Below are 14,417 nucleotides of genomic sequence, written 5' to 3' on the forward strand. Positions count from 1 at the left end.
ATACGATATTTTGAGCAACAATTTCTACCTACGCGTATTTATTCTGATTTTTTTATTTTTAAAAAGTAATGACTTACAATATTAAAAAATGCCATTTTTACCATAGTTTAATGTACGTTTTAATCTTCATCGTTTGTGGGGGACCAATGTTCGTGGCTTGCAAACGAATAAACATCCCACCGAAAGTATTTATTTATTTACGAAATAGAACTTGCAACCAACAAAATTACGTCACCACGAACTGGGAATATTTTGGCTTCACACGAACATTGAACCAACGTACAAATATGATTTACAGTATTTAATTTTATTTTACAGAATACAACCAATTTTAATAAAACTAAAATTTCTAGCAATGGTTTGCTATTTTTTTTTACCGTAAACCTCCACTTCACAGAGATCGGCAAAGGCGTACTGACTGTAGAGTTCCGGGTATGTGACTCCTGGTAGTCGTTCATTGTAATATATAACATACCGTCCAACGACGGAACAGAATATATCCACCACCGACGGAGTTGTACTGATGTTGTAATCCGTATTATCATAACAAACAACGCCATCTCTGAGATCGGTTGTGTTGGACACGATGATAGAAAATCCGAGTAATTTTCGAGCAAATTCGTTATTTTCGCCTACAAAAGTTACGTCATTAGTATGTATAGACCCATTCACGATAACCATGGAACTGCTCTCTTGATAAATGTCACCGATATTTAGGTAGTAGATAACTGAATGAAGTGAATGAAACAATTGACATTATGTCATATTTCACCAAGTTATGTTATTTTTGCCTGCAAAAGAGCAGTACTACAGTAATTGTGCAGGAGTTAATTCAATTATATGTGTCAGGATGCTCACACAGAAAGATACAAATTATAAAAGCTTAACCTGTGTATTATTTAAGAAATACAAAAACAATTCCAGAAGCAAAGTATATGTTTGTTTTGTATAGATATGACGTTCTTGTGTATCAGGTAAAAAATGTAAATGTTAATCTCGGATTTTCGATGCATATGTACAAAAAAAAAGAGAACATACAGACTTGTAAATGAACATTAACAATATTAATTTTAGTCAAAGCAAATAAAGATAGTGAAAATAATAATGCTATTCTTAACAACTTGCTGGTAAGTTGTTGCTTTTTTAAGTATAATAGAACAAAACATGAAATAGTAAATGAAACGAGGAAAATAATTTTGGCAAAGTATGCATAATTTTGTGTATTTCTATATTTATCTTATATAAATATAAAAATACACATATGCCTAGTTTGGTACAATACCTAATTGGTCTCCTCATTATTTAGCGATTTGTTTGAAATAGACTTGCCGATTTGTAAAATCCCTAAGCAAATATATATCCTTTTTTTATTAGTCTTTACTCGTTGTTTTAAATCTTAATATGTGTTTTCGAATTGACACATCAAGTTTCTTTCCTTCTTACTTTAGTACATTTTGTAAGGACAATTTAACTGATTCGCCGATTTTAAAATTTAAATGTATTCTTCCCTTACCCCATTCCACGTTATCCGTTCTCGAGTAAACAACAATACGTTCAATCCGTCGGGTGTTCTGTAAATCCACTCTCCACATGGCATAACACTGGTAATTACATGTTGAGGAGCACTGGTTGTTGTTAATATGTAGTTCACTCTGTTTACCGTCAACAAGTCTGGAACTTGGGTGTCTTTCAGAAACTGTATTCAACTGAAAGGTTGGGCGATGTAGAGCCATATTTACTGTCAACATAAATAGAATGCGGTTACATTTAACCGATTTTTTTTCTTACATGTCACCTTTGTACCAGGGAGAAATTACATCTTACGGAAGGTAGCCATCAACGGAAAAATAAATATTTACCTCGTTCATAATTTTCACATGATTTTCCGGTGAAACCTTGTGAACAGATTCCAATGCATTCACCTGTGGAATATCTACAGTGTTCAAGACAGTTTTTAGGACATTGTTTGGAACAGCCATGACCCCAGAAACCGAGGGGGCAACCTGTTCAAAGGAAATGAATTGAAATTTAGTCATTAAATTATATCAAACTATTACTTTTTTAATATTATTTCATTGAATTTTTTTTCCTGTAAACTTTTTTAAATAAAATTTTACAAGAAAACAGCAAATAATTACCGATCACTTGAACCTCGCAAAGCTCAATATAAGCTTCCTCTGAAAACCCGTCTCCTGGAGATTTACTTTCCCTACTGTTGTAAAAGATCACAAATTGTCCAGTTCCTTCACAACGTACTGTCAGTGTAAGGTTAGAACCGTTTACTTCTCCGTTTTCGTGAAAACACATAAACCCGTCTTCTCTGATGGTTGTGTTTGACAGAAACAGAGAAAAATTTCTGAATCTGCTTTCAAACAGGGTTTGGTCTTTTGGTGAAAGAGCAATAAAAATATTACTGATAATATTTGTAAAATGTACATATGCGTTCGCGAAAACTTCACAAATGTGGGGGGTCCTTCCGATATGAAGATTTAAATTAGACTCAAAGTTAAATGTTTGCACCGAATTCCGATAGTTGCATTACATTTCGATTGTCTCACGAAGATCTGTTCGTCACCTTACCACGCACCAATTTATGTCCGTCACTTAAATACGCATCAATATCTGTCATGTCCGTCATCTTAACACCCACTTTAGCAAAGTCTTTGTCTGAACTGCTGCAACTTGAAAGCATAGTTGCTGTCAACGTAGAATGAACAATAAATGAACGCCGTATTGTAGAGATTCACTAGTGAACCTCGTTGTGAACATTCTAAATTTGGCTTGCCACGCCATCAAATTTTAGCGCGGACGTTTGAACATCTGGCCATCAGACATTTGAGTCCCGTATCACTTTGGATACTTACATATTTATGACCGAAACAGTTAAAACCTTATACTTAAGGTGTGTCGTTGCTGTTAACCTCTCTATTAATTAAAATAAGTTGTAAAAAGTCATTTATAAATCGTGAATAATTTCTCGCACTTTTTGCAAGAAGATGTAAGAAATCGCAAGTCTTTATTACTTCCACAATATGTTGAAAACTTTTCGACCAGAAAGTAATCAAGTCTGTATATACGTTGGTATTTATTTCTTGGATAACATACAGTGTTTCTAACAGTGTGAATGCCCTCGATATAATACAGTGGTTCTAACATTGTATTTACTTGATATAATACAGCAGTTCTAACATTGTACCTACTCGATATGATACAGTGATTGTAACATTAAACTTACTCGAAGAGTCGACGTTGAGTCGGTAATATATTCGAGCCTCGGATATGCTTCTGACGCCCCCGAGGTCAACCAACCACGTGACGTTAGTTGGGGAAGGTTTAGATATGGCGCACTGGTTTCCAGCCGGCGATCGTTCTGTGTACAATCCATCCACTGCCTTTTCTGAGGAATATATCTGGGACGTTTGCCATGTTAGTTTTTTGTAGGCCAGATTGTCTAAATAAAATAATAATAGATTACCATTTGTTTTTCAATGATTTTGTGAAAAAAGAATAATTATTAACAATGATATTGATATATACATGCACCTCCTTGATAGTGATTAATCCTAAATGATGAAGCTAAAAATGTAAATAACTTTCAACTGCATCTCATAATTTTATTTAAAATTTCAACAGCATTATTATTATTATAACTTATCATATAATGAAATATTCGTGTACTTCAAATATAGCAAAATTTTTAACATCATAAATCTGTGGAGTTTGATTTAAATAGCTTACAAAGATGCAATGCACTGAATTCAATGATAGGTACTAAAAGATTCATTGAATGATGTTAAATTTGATGTTTATGATTTATTAGGTGTTTGTACTAACAATTGAATGTGTATATTCCTTTAAAGCTTAACTTTCTTGTCTATATGTGTAAGTTTACAAGAATAAAAATAAAACTTAAGTTCTATATTCAGTTATTTAAATTGAAAAGGTATAGTTCCAATTAAAATGTCATAATGGGCATTGATACACAACAAGTATGCGATACAACAACTAAATTTTATTTATAAGGAAGTGTATAATATGAACTTATGATATTAAATAACATTTATTATATATGCTATGAACTTCAAATATACGATAAAATAAATAACACAATTGAATGTGGATGAATATTTTCAAACCACTCTTAATCATCACCCAGGTTGTAATACGATTTCATTCATAAGTTATAATATCTGGTTAAGTATCATTTATTGTCCTACTTATTTTTTTTTTCAATTTTGTGAAGGATCTTCACCTGATGATGAGATTTTACAATGTGTGCCTAGACATGTGTTGGGAGATTTTTTTTAACATTTTTGCTCCGACTATATTAAGTTTCATATCTTTTTTTACATTTTTTTTATATGTTTTTCCAATCTAACAAGGCCTCAACTCTCAGACATTAATTTATAAATAATTTGATTTCACTAATATTGCAGGTACATTTATTAATATAATATATTAATATATGAGAGAGAAAGAGAGAGACTGCCTTGTAGAATGTATGAATTTTTAAAAGAGTTTACTTAAAAATCTGATATGATTGTGTTTGCAAGTGTTTATGAAATTTAAAAATGTTGTATAAATTTGAGGCTTTTTTGTATGCGTATCATTGAATTATATTGACACCATGACTAAGTCTAATTCTGTGACAAGGTTCTATTAAATGTATTCCTACATATTTATAAAATTAGGGGAAATAAGAATTCTGTAAAATCATCTAGGATAAATGCTCCAGTTCAAATATACTGAACTATGATGTAAGAAAACCCGCAATGTTGATAATAAATACATGTATAGGATAAATATAAATCGAGAGAGCAAATTGACATCATGTTGTTTCAAAATTCATGAAAATCAAAAAAATCAAAAATCACACTAATAAAAGACATTCTAATTACGTTCACGACAATCATGCTAAAGATGTTTTTACTAGGGTTCGAGGCAAATGAAATACCATACCAGATTAGCATAGCATAAATCTTGTTGAAAACAGATGATAACAATCGTTTACAATTTTATGAATCCATGTCATACTCTATGTTTTTTCAACGTTGACTATTTAACAACATTTCGGATGATTGTTAACAAATCTGTTTTGAAATAACAATAGTTTGAAATGCGTTGATGTTTAAGTAATAGTTTTCTGAGTGAAATAACTAAGTATATAATTCCAACTTACCTAATTTGTCTTGACACAAAGCAAGAGGAATGAGAAGATATATTACTACTAGCAGGTTCATGTCTTCGTCTCTCAAATTGCTGCTTACCAAGCCTTAGATCTTAAATACGACCATCTTATGAATATTAATCATGATTTGTAGACAGAATTTTACAAAACAAGTTTGTGCAAATATATATGCCTCCTCTTCGTTAACTTTCCTTTGCATTCTTTTTTAAAGTACAGAATGTTGGTTACATACTAATTATATAATTTTTCCTCATGTACCATCAATAAAAACGTGTTTTATATTTAGTTATGAGACTTCTGGGGGATTGATTTTTCCGAAGATAAATATGTATTCATAACCCATCGATAATTCTGATTTATAGACACCGGATGTTTTTGTTTTATTTAATTTTTCATATCTAAGCAAAGAGAAATGTTAATAATTCCACAGTTATGTTTTGCGGGGCGACCGATAAAGCGAGCGCAGAAAATCTGCACATATATTGCAATATTGTCAACATCGTGATATTTTGAGAGAGAGAGAGAGAGAGAGAGAGAGAGAGAGAGAGAGAGGGAGAGAGTTTGTTATAAAAAATCTAAGAAAATACATTTCATAGACTTGCTCAACCCTAAAAGCATCATTTACCTTTAGAGGTTTTATTATGTATTATCTTATTTATTTTTAACTTTATTAAATCTGTAAACGATAAATATTACTTATCATTATTCCTTGTTATCTGACTTTCATGTTTTTCTCCCGGTTCGTCAACTTCGTTTTTCAATCTGTATTTTTTCATTCTTAACATACGTTGTTTCTTGAATTCTTTTCAGCAACATCTATCTTTGTTTGTGTCACCGGCATTATGTATTGGTACATGTAAGTTATTTATAAATTTATACTTTTGAACATAGTCAGTTTTTGATTTACATTGTGTAAAGTCCTTTAAAGGATATACAATATAGCTTTAAGGACAAGGCATTGCCTACTCAAATTAATTAAATTATTTACATGATTAAATATCTTCAAATCAATTTTAGTCATGCGATTTAAATTTGTTGTGTTGCCTTTATCACCTGCATCTAAAGGTAAGAAAACAAACATGCACTGATAAACAAATTAAAGAATTATTATCATAAATTATCAAACATCTCATCTCTGTAAAGTATAAATAACGATATTTGCATGAATTTCAACTGCCGTGTTTTGTATACACTCTGTTATCATAAGTTTTGGTTTGATAACTCCATGATCATATATGTTGACGTAGTCTCTGTTTTAATTACAAACAACTAAAAAACTGATTTTTTAATTTATGTTTTCGTGGTTAGAGAGGGTAGATTTAAATGTTTTAACGTTGATAATGTGAAAATTTGGCAACAAAAAACTGGCGGTAATGTACCATATGCTTTTGTTGGTAAACATTTATGATATCCAGAGAAAGAAAAGACAAGACAGAACTGTGAGATCAGCAGTTTGGGTTCAGTAATAAGATGTATCTATTCATATTATCTATGTCAGACAATGTTTGCGATGGTATTTGTCAACATATCTACATCAAGTACAATATCTTGTGCAGAGGCAAACCAAAAACAACGACATATAAAATAACAAAATTGCAAGTACAAATAAAATTAGGTATGAGAAATGTTTGTACACACCAGATATATGCATTTGTATATTGCTACAATGCTGTTATAGTGAAAATAATGGGGGAAAGGGACCGCTGCCCAAAGGGTAACTTCTCTTACAGTTTTCAGGATACAATGCTATTGTTTTGCATGTTTATTTAATATGTATCAGATATTTGCATATAAATTAAGATTTTGATATTTAATTGTCTATCCAAAAATACATTGTTAAACTTTGTCATAGTTTGCAAAATGTCGCTCGTAGGGTATCTCTTTTATGCATACAACCCCTCATTCAGTATTTAAGATAAAGAGTTTCAATTTCCAGATCAATTGTACATACTAATATATCAAAGCTTTGAATTATATTGTTAATAATTTATGATATATATCAGCTGTTTGACTTGCACTCATTTTTTGCAAAAAATATTGGATATACGACCGTTAATTATTAATCCAAAAGAATGAAGTACCGTATATCCAATAGATTTTGCAAATAATGAGTGCAAGTTTAATAATGCCTTTAAAAACCACCAGTTTCTCTCTTCTTATTTTTTGGAAAACGCAACAGTGCGTTGTTGCTATATATATGGAATGTGAATGAACTTTCCGAATTTGTCCTGACTACAAACTCCATTGTAAGTATTTGGCAGCAGAAAAACTGTCAGTGTGACAACAAACCATGTTTTCTTTGTGAGCTTCTGGATTAATAATTAACGGTCGTGGATTGTGGATACTATTTACTTGCAAACTTTCGCTCGCTGTTGTTATCATATCCCATATAACATTTTCATAAATTGAAACATGGACCGATTAATCTTTTTTGTGAAATATCATGACGGTGCTTGCTCCCGTTATCTGCACTGTTTCGGAGAATGCAACTTTCAAACCTTAGATATGCCTGACGGCATAACCTCAGACATCAAGTAATTTCGATTCATGACCATATTTTTTTAACTTTGTGCCGACTTGCAGTATTCTTTATTTTAATTCAAATTCAAATACCAATCATTAAATCATTTTACTTTGAACACCTTGCAATAATCTCAACCCACACAAATTTAAATTTTAAGTAAACAAGTTTTGAAAGCCAACCAGTCTCCAATTTTGTTAATTTAAGACTGTTTAATAATGCCTTTAAAAACCACCAGTTAATATCCAAAGAATTGCTTATGCATCAAATGTATTAGAAATTGCTGTTATATTGTATGTCTAATGAATTTCGTTTGTTTTTTTTTTCCTTTAAAGGCCAAATATTTTCCTCATAGATTCTACTCATAGATTTCAATAAAGAGCAACAAAAACCCAAGTATGAATCCGTTGAACATGTATGATAAACCTACTTGCTATTCAACAATACATTTTTCTGATCAACTTTTACCTCATGCTAATTTGACAAACAGTATCAAACAATTCGATCCAAAGGTTGTCATAAAAATGCTTTCATACAATTATGAATTATTAAAAAAAAATGATGTAATTTTAGAATAAATATCCTATACAAAGAAAGGTAAAAACAAAATGAGTTGATGCTCTTTTTAAGAAACGTTTCGAGAAGAAAATTCAAGTTACAATCAACTTGTAGCGAATATTAAAAATAAAAGCAGTAAGTGTTATTTCAACCCAATGGCCATAAAGAGCAAAGTCAATGTTATAGTGTCACATTGTTTTTACACTGTGTTGAGCATTACTCAAGAATATTACAAGTTTGCTTCTTTTTTTTTTTTTTTTTAAATATCCTTACTTACCGCCTGAGCAACTATTGCCCTGTAATCTGTTTAATACCTATCAGATACGTTCCAAACATACACGTGATATATCTCAAAGAAGCGCACACAGTACGTACTGAAAACGATCATGCTAATTTGGTAAATTATCGCTACAGTACTGTTTGGTTAAAATATGATAGACGTCAATTCTAGAATTGTAAAACACTTAGATATTGAAAAAAAACGGCGATTATTTTTGTGGATGAAGATCTCATATAGATATATTTTTTCCGCAGGTTTTCTACCTTGTATGTTTGTTATTGGTTTGGCTGTTTTGTTGAGCATAATTAGCTTGGTGTTGTTATATATAGAGGGAAGGGAATTAGTACCCGAGTACTCGACTATCCCTCGGTCACGACGATCACCGACTAAATATTTCTCAGTCAATAAATTTGAAGATTTTAACCGTCAAGACTTAAGCTTCCAGTTCACAATAGATTTGTAAATGGAGCGGATACACATTTTACTGTTTAAAGAGAGAACTGTAATGAAACTGATAGAGGAAGTGAAATGGATTATTACACCGCATGTACATATAAGTTTGACGATGATATTGGATGTGAGGACACGACTGCTACTTTGAAAATGGAGTTTATGTTTATAATGCTTTGTCTGAATATATAAGACCACCTTTGAACGTCAGAGGCATGATATCAGTACTATGTTTGTTTGTCTGCCATTCTAATGTATTTCCCGGTGAGTTTCATACTTAAGCCGTAAAATCTGTTTGACAAGCATATGCGATTACCTACAAGTTGGTCCCCAACTATAATCAAAGTACTTGAAGTACTGACGGGAGTTGATTTTATCGATTATCATTTATTTAAAATCAACAATATGTGATTTTGCATGGCAAGTAGTATCAGTAATCGAAATATTTCTGAGAAATTGTATGGATCCAGGCAAGATTGAACTCTTGTCTTCTTCAACCCAACGCTCGGCTGTCTCCGTTTATCTCCGACAAGCAAGAGAGACTCTGTTTTGTCGGATATTAACGGAGACAGCCAAGCATCTGGTTGAACGAGACTACATTGACCTCTAGCGTAGCAGTACATTCGGCTTTAAAAAATATCTAAACTGTTTGTACAATTTAAAATCTTATTATTATTATGGTATTAATAAATAAGTTTTCTTGAAAAACAATGCGTTAGAATACTTAGCATCGAATTTATCGATTATTTTCATGAACTAAGTGTTGTCAGCGGTATTGATTTGTGCTTAGGTCCAAACACTGTTTCACTTTCGCTTTGTCCGAGTAAGTGCATAGGAGAGTTGATTAAAATCAACTCCCAAAACGGATAGTAGTAGTTGACTATAATCCCGTTGGACGGACACCACATAAATTCATTCAGACCCGATGGTAGACACAAATGGAACTCTTCAAAGTAAACGTGTTATACCATCTAATTTTACCTTATTAGAAATGTTATGTTGTAGTAATTGTTTATCACAGATTTATAGTCAGATCAAACTTACCTTTCCTCACTTACATGTACCTTGTCATTTGCAAAACTATTTTGTTAAAAAACATTTGGATTGTGCACAGAAGTACTTTGAATAATGTCTGAGGTTCTTATAGACAACATCTATGTAGTTTTTCTATAATTTGTTGGAATAACAATGGAAACAAATTGCTAAAAACTAAACAGGAGCAATACGGACCTCATAAACAAATTAGAGGTAGGACCAGGTGTCATGGAGGAGTGAGCGTCATCTCCTGACCGGTCATACCAATTTCGCAATAAAAAAACCAACTTATTCATGAGATTGCTCGTCCTTGAATTTTTTTTTTTTAATTATTTCTTATACGAAGTCAATCATCAGCTTCTTCAGAATTTAGGTTTTGTCATAACAGCGTGGGAACGAAAAACATGGTCTTCATTAATGGCCTTCTTCCAATTTTATCCAATCAAACTTCCTTCCACAGTAGGACTGCTTACAATATTAGGCGCAAACAAATAACCTGTAAATGTGCTGTAAATGTCATTTGTCACCAAACAGAAACGAATTGTGATGGTTGATGTCTAAATACACAGTATCCCCGGCAATCAGTTCCAGGACGGCCGAATTTCCTCCAGAACCATAGTTTCCAGGAGAATGAGCATATAGAGAGTTGACGTAGATGAAGTTGTGATAGAGCTCCGCCCATATTTCTTGCCCCTGCTGAGTAAGGGCGTGATAATGGAAGGCGTAGATCCCGCCCACGGAAGCTGTGAAGACTCCTGTGTTGACATTAAAGCCCCTGCCGACATTGGTGAAAACTCTGTCGAACATGATGTTAGGACCGATAGCTGAACTCTCATTATGGGTGAGACCCACGGAAAAAGCAACCTCTTGAAGTGTATTATGACCTATAAATGACCATAAAATTTTAATTTTAAATATGTTTACTAATTAATAACAATTTGGTATAAATTTTACTGATTAGTACAGCTTTTTTATAAGGTACATGAACATGAACATAGTCTATAGAAATGCAACAAGAATTGGTCAAACCGACGTACTACTTCCGACTCCATGGATAGTAGGAGCCAGAAGAGCCCCGCAAAACGTTGTGTAAAACTCGTCATAATTCCCATACAGTCTGACGTCAGAACCTGATCTGGCCTTAACCTTGACGGTATCCCATTTTTTAAGGTGAAGGACGACGGAGTTGCCGGAGTCGGCGTAGTAACCTTTAACGTACCCATAGGACGCCACCACGTATTCGTCGTTGTGAAACAGTTCAAGCCAGGCTTCCTGCAACATTCAAACGTTCAACCGTGAACATAAAACTAAAAGATTATCTTTTTGTAATTACTTATTATTCTTAAAGGAGGCTAGATGGTCACATTTTATCTCGCGTTCTCGTGAAAAATAAAGTAAACTATGTAAAATGAGAACCATAAAACTGGTTGGTTTTTTTAAATATTATACGCTTTTAAAACTGTATATACATACATTACTCAAAGTTAAATTTGAATGCCAATGAACATTTGATTTATAAATAAATTAAAAGAAGAAGAAATATTTTTGCATTGTATCAAATACCCAGAATCTGTGGAAATCACTGATCTTCTCAGACGAACGATAGTATTTACTTTGATTTATTCTTTAGACTAAGAAGCATAAGAAAGGAAACATGATTATTCCTCATTTGCATTAATATGAATGCTCACATTTGATAAATTTTAAATGACTCTGGTAATTTCCTTAGATTTCCATCATCCGTGACACACAATTCTAAAGGGAGTTATGCCAGACGACATTAGCACTTAATGTTAAAGACCTTTGAAGTAACATTCATTCAACGATATTGCGTAAGAGACGTTTTAAATAAATAGGTATAATTTAGTCATTCATCAATCAAACACTCGTGGTATTGCTTATATAATAGAGCTTTAAGTTATAAAAGTACTGTTAAAAACCAAATAAAAAGCTTAAAATTTATTTTATTTTTAATGTTGCATCCATTTGGTGAACCAGGCTATTTTATTATGTATGGCAATGATACATTTTTAATATAATGATACAACCGTAGCGCCGTAAAACGTATTACGCAATTCTTGTACTTTTTTTTCACTGAAAAACACCAAATCAATATAATTTGTTAATTCCCTGTAAATCACCCCAAGCAGACCGATTCGCTGCAAAACAGACAATTCCGAACACTTGGCGATTTCTTTAAAATGTAAGGAATAGATCCGAAATATTCAGAATAGAAATAAAAATATTCATTATCAACACGTATCTTGTACACTATGTTACCGACTTGTAAACCGTACGGTTTTGATTTTTTCCTAATAATTTTTTGGTATATGACAACTTTTAAATTTTGATAATTTGACTTCTTTTCTGATGAAGTTTTGTACAATAAAACAGTTAAAGTATCCCATTGAGTGAGTCAGCAATATCTAAGTTCCCTTTGAGCAAGTAGGGTAAAAAATTACTTGAAAAATAGGCTTGATTTTGGGGGTACTGCAGTCTGTCCAATACCCTTGATGGTATACTTTCATTGTATAACTCACTTTGTTGACATGGCTCAAAGCGTGGAAATGGAAGACATAGGTTCCCTCAAGAGGTGCGGTGAAGGTGCCTGACGTGGTATCGTACGGATGGCCAACGTTCGTGATAACGTTGTTGTAAATAACAGTCGAACCGTCGCTGATGGAAGCGTTAACTGTCATCACTGCTGAAAACCCAACAGCTTCGTGTGTGTTTACTGCGTCAATTTCTAAGTTAAATACAAATTCAATGAAGATTACAGTTATTGTAAACCATTTTCCTTAATTTTACGATCCTTGGGTAGGAATATAAAAAAATACCAATACCATATCTTCTTATTTGTATCTACTTGTACATTAGTTTGACAGGATCAACATTAAAAATCAAATGTTAGAATATACAATTGTGAAGTCTACCAACAGAGAAAAAAAGAGAGAAATAGAATGAGCGAAAGAGAATATAAAACTCAAGCCTGATGCACTATTATCCGCATACAAAAGTTCGCCTGTCAAAGTAGTGTAGATCTGGTGTTCTTGTCCATATAAAATTTGATCGCGATTGTCGCGAGCCTTCAAGTAAACCCTGTCACCGACATCCAAATGTAAAATGGCGGCATTCCCGGCGGCACCATAATCATTTACTATGTAAGCATAAACTGTAGGAAAAACACCAACACATCAATACGAAAAGGAATGATAAATAACACATCCAAGAAGAAGAAACTATAACATTTTAACTACAACTCACTGGAAGCAATTAATTGACCATTTTTCATCATTTCCAGCCATAGCTCTTTCCCTGTTTCGGACAAAGCATAAAAAGTGAAGGCGTAGATTCCAGGAGTCTGACACACAAACGCTCCTTCGGTGTCAAAGTTCGCGCCAAACTCTGTTATTTTCCTCTTAAACAGGATCCATTGACCATTGGTCAGGTGGAGGTTGCTGGTTTGTCCCTTGGTGAAGGCAGTTGGTGATTGTGTTCTGCCAAGATGTGATGCTGTAACAATATAGTCAAGTCAGTGATATGTCTATAGTAAATACAGACGATGACGTTATTAAAGCATGGTGTCTGTGATACAGAAACAAAATATCATAAAGTCATATAAAGTCAATATATGGACTACACTTTGCAAAAGGTTTTATCTACTAGGGATTCCTGCTGCTAAATGGTAGACAAAGACACTAAATTTATAGCATCGCGTACATTATATGTATATCTATACTCGTGTGTGTGTGTGTGTGTGTGTGTGTGTGTGTGTGTGTGTGTGTGCGTGTGTGGTTCTGCCAAACTGGGGGCCTGCCTCAGATACGCAAGTCGTAAAATGGGGACCTCAAATAGTCTGGGGACTTGATTTAAGTCCCCATATTTTTTTATTGCTTAAATCAAAAAAATAGCATGTTCTAAACCTAAAAAATATCGAAAAGTATCTAGTCCCATTTTCGGGTTTTCATCAGACATGTGATTACACAGATACCGTGCGGATTGTAGTTGCCATCTTCACTTACGCACCTCTGACGATACACATGTTCGAAATGCGCATGCGCGTGTGTATAGAAAACGGAAATGCCATTTTGTTGAAGCGGGGGAAAAGTATGTCGAGAAGAAGTCGGAGGGAACGGGGAAGGCCAGGTCAACATGGTCAAAGAATCATTGACCGGGATGCCTTTTATATTAAAGAAACTCCGAATAAAGGTATGTTGATTACATGTTTCGATGGCATTTATGATGTAAACTTGAAATACGATGTGCTGTGGAAGGGGGGGGGGGTACTCGCACTCGGTGATTTTCTTCCAACGATTTGCATAACATTAGAAATGAAAATCTTATTAAGACGGGTTGTATAGTGAACTTTCCGAGAAATGCACAAT

At 33.2% G+C, this 14,417-nt stretch overlaps 1 pseudogene; it reads right to left on the reverse strand.

Moving 5' to 3' along the window:
* Nucleotides 1–363: 363 nt before the first annotated feature.
* LOC128162134 (uncharacterized) lies at nt 364–14,074 on the reverse strand (annotated as a pseudogene).
* Nucleotides 14,075–14,417: the final 343 nt, after the last annotated feature.

The sequence above is a fragment of the Crassostrea angulata genome, chromosome 9 (assembly GCF_025612915.1).
Source record: "Crassostrea angulata isolate pt1a10 chromosome 9, ASM2561291v2, whole genome shotgun sequence".
Classification (NCBI taxonomy): Eukaryota; Metazoa; Mollusca; class Bivalvia; order Ostreida; family Ostreidae; genus Magallana; species Magallana angulata.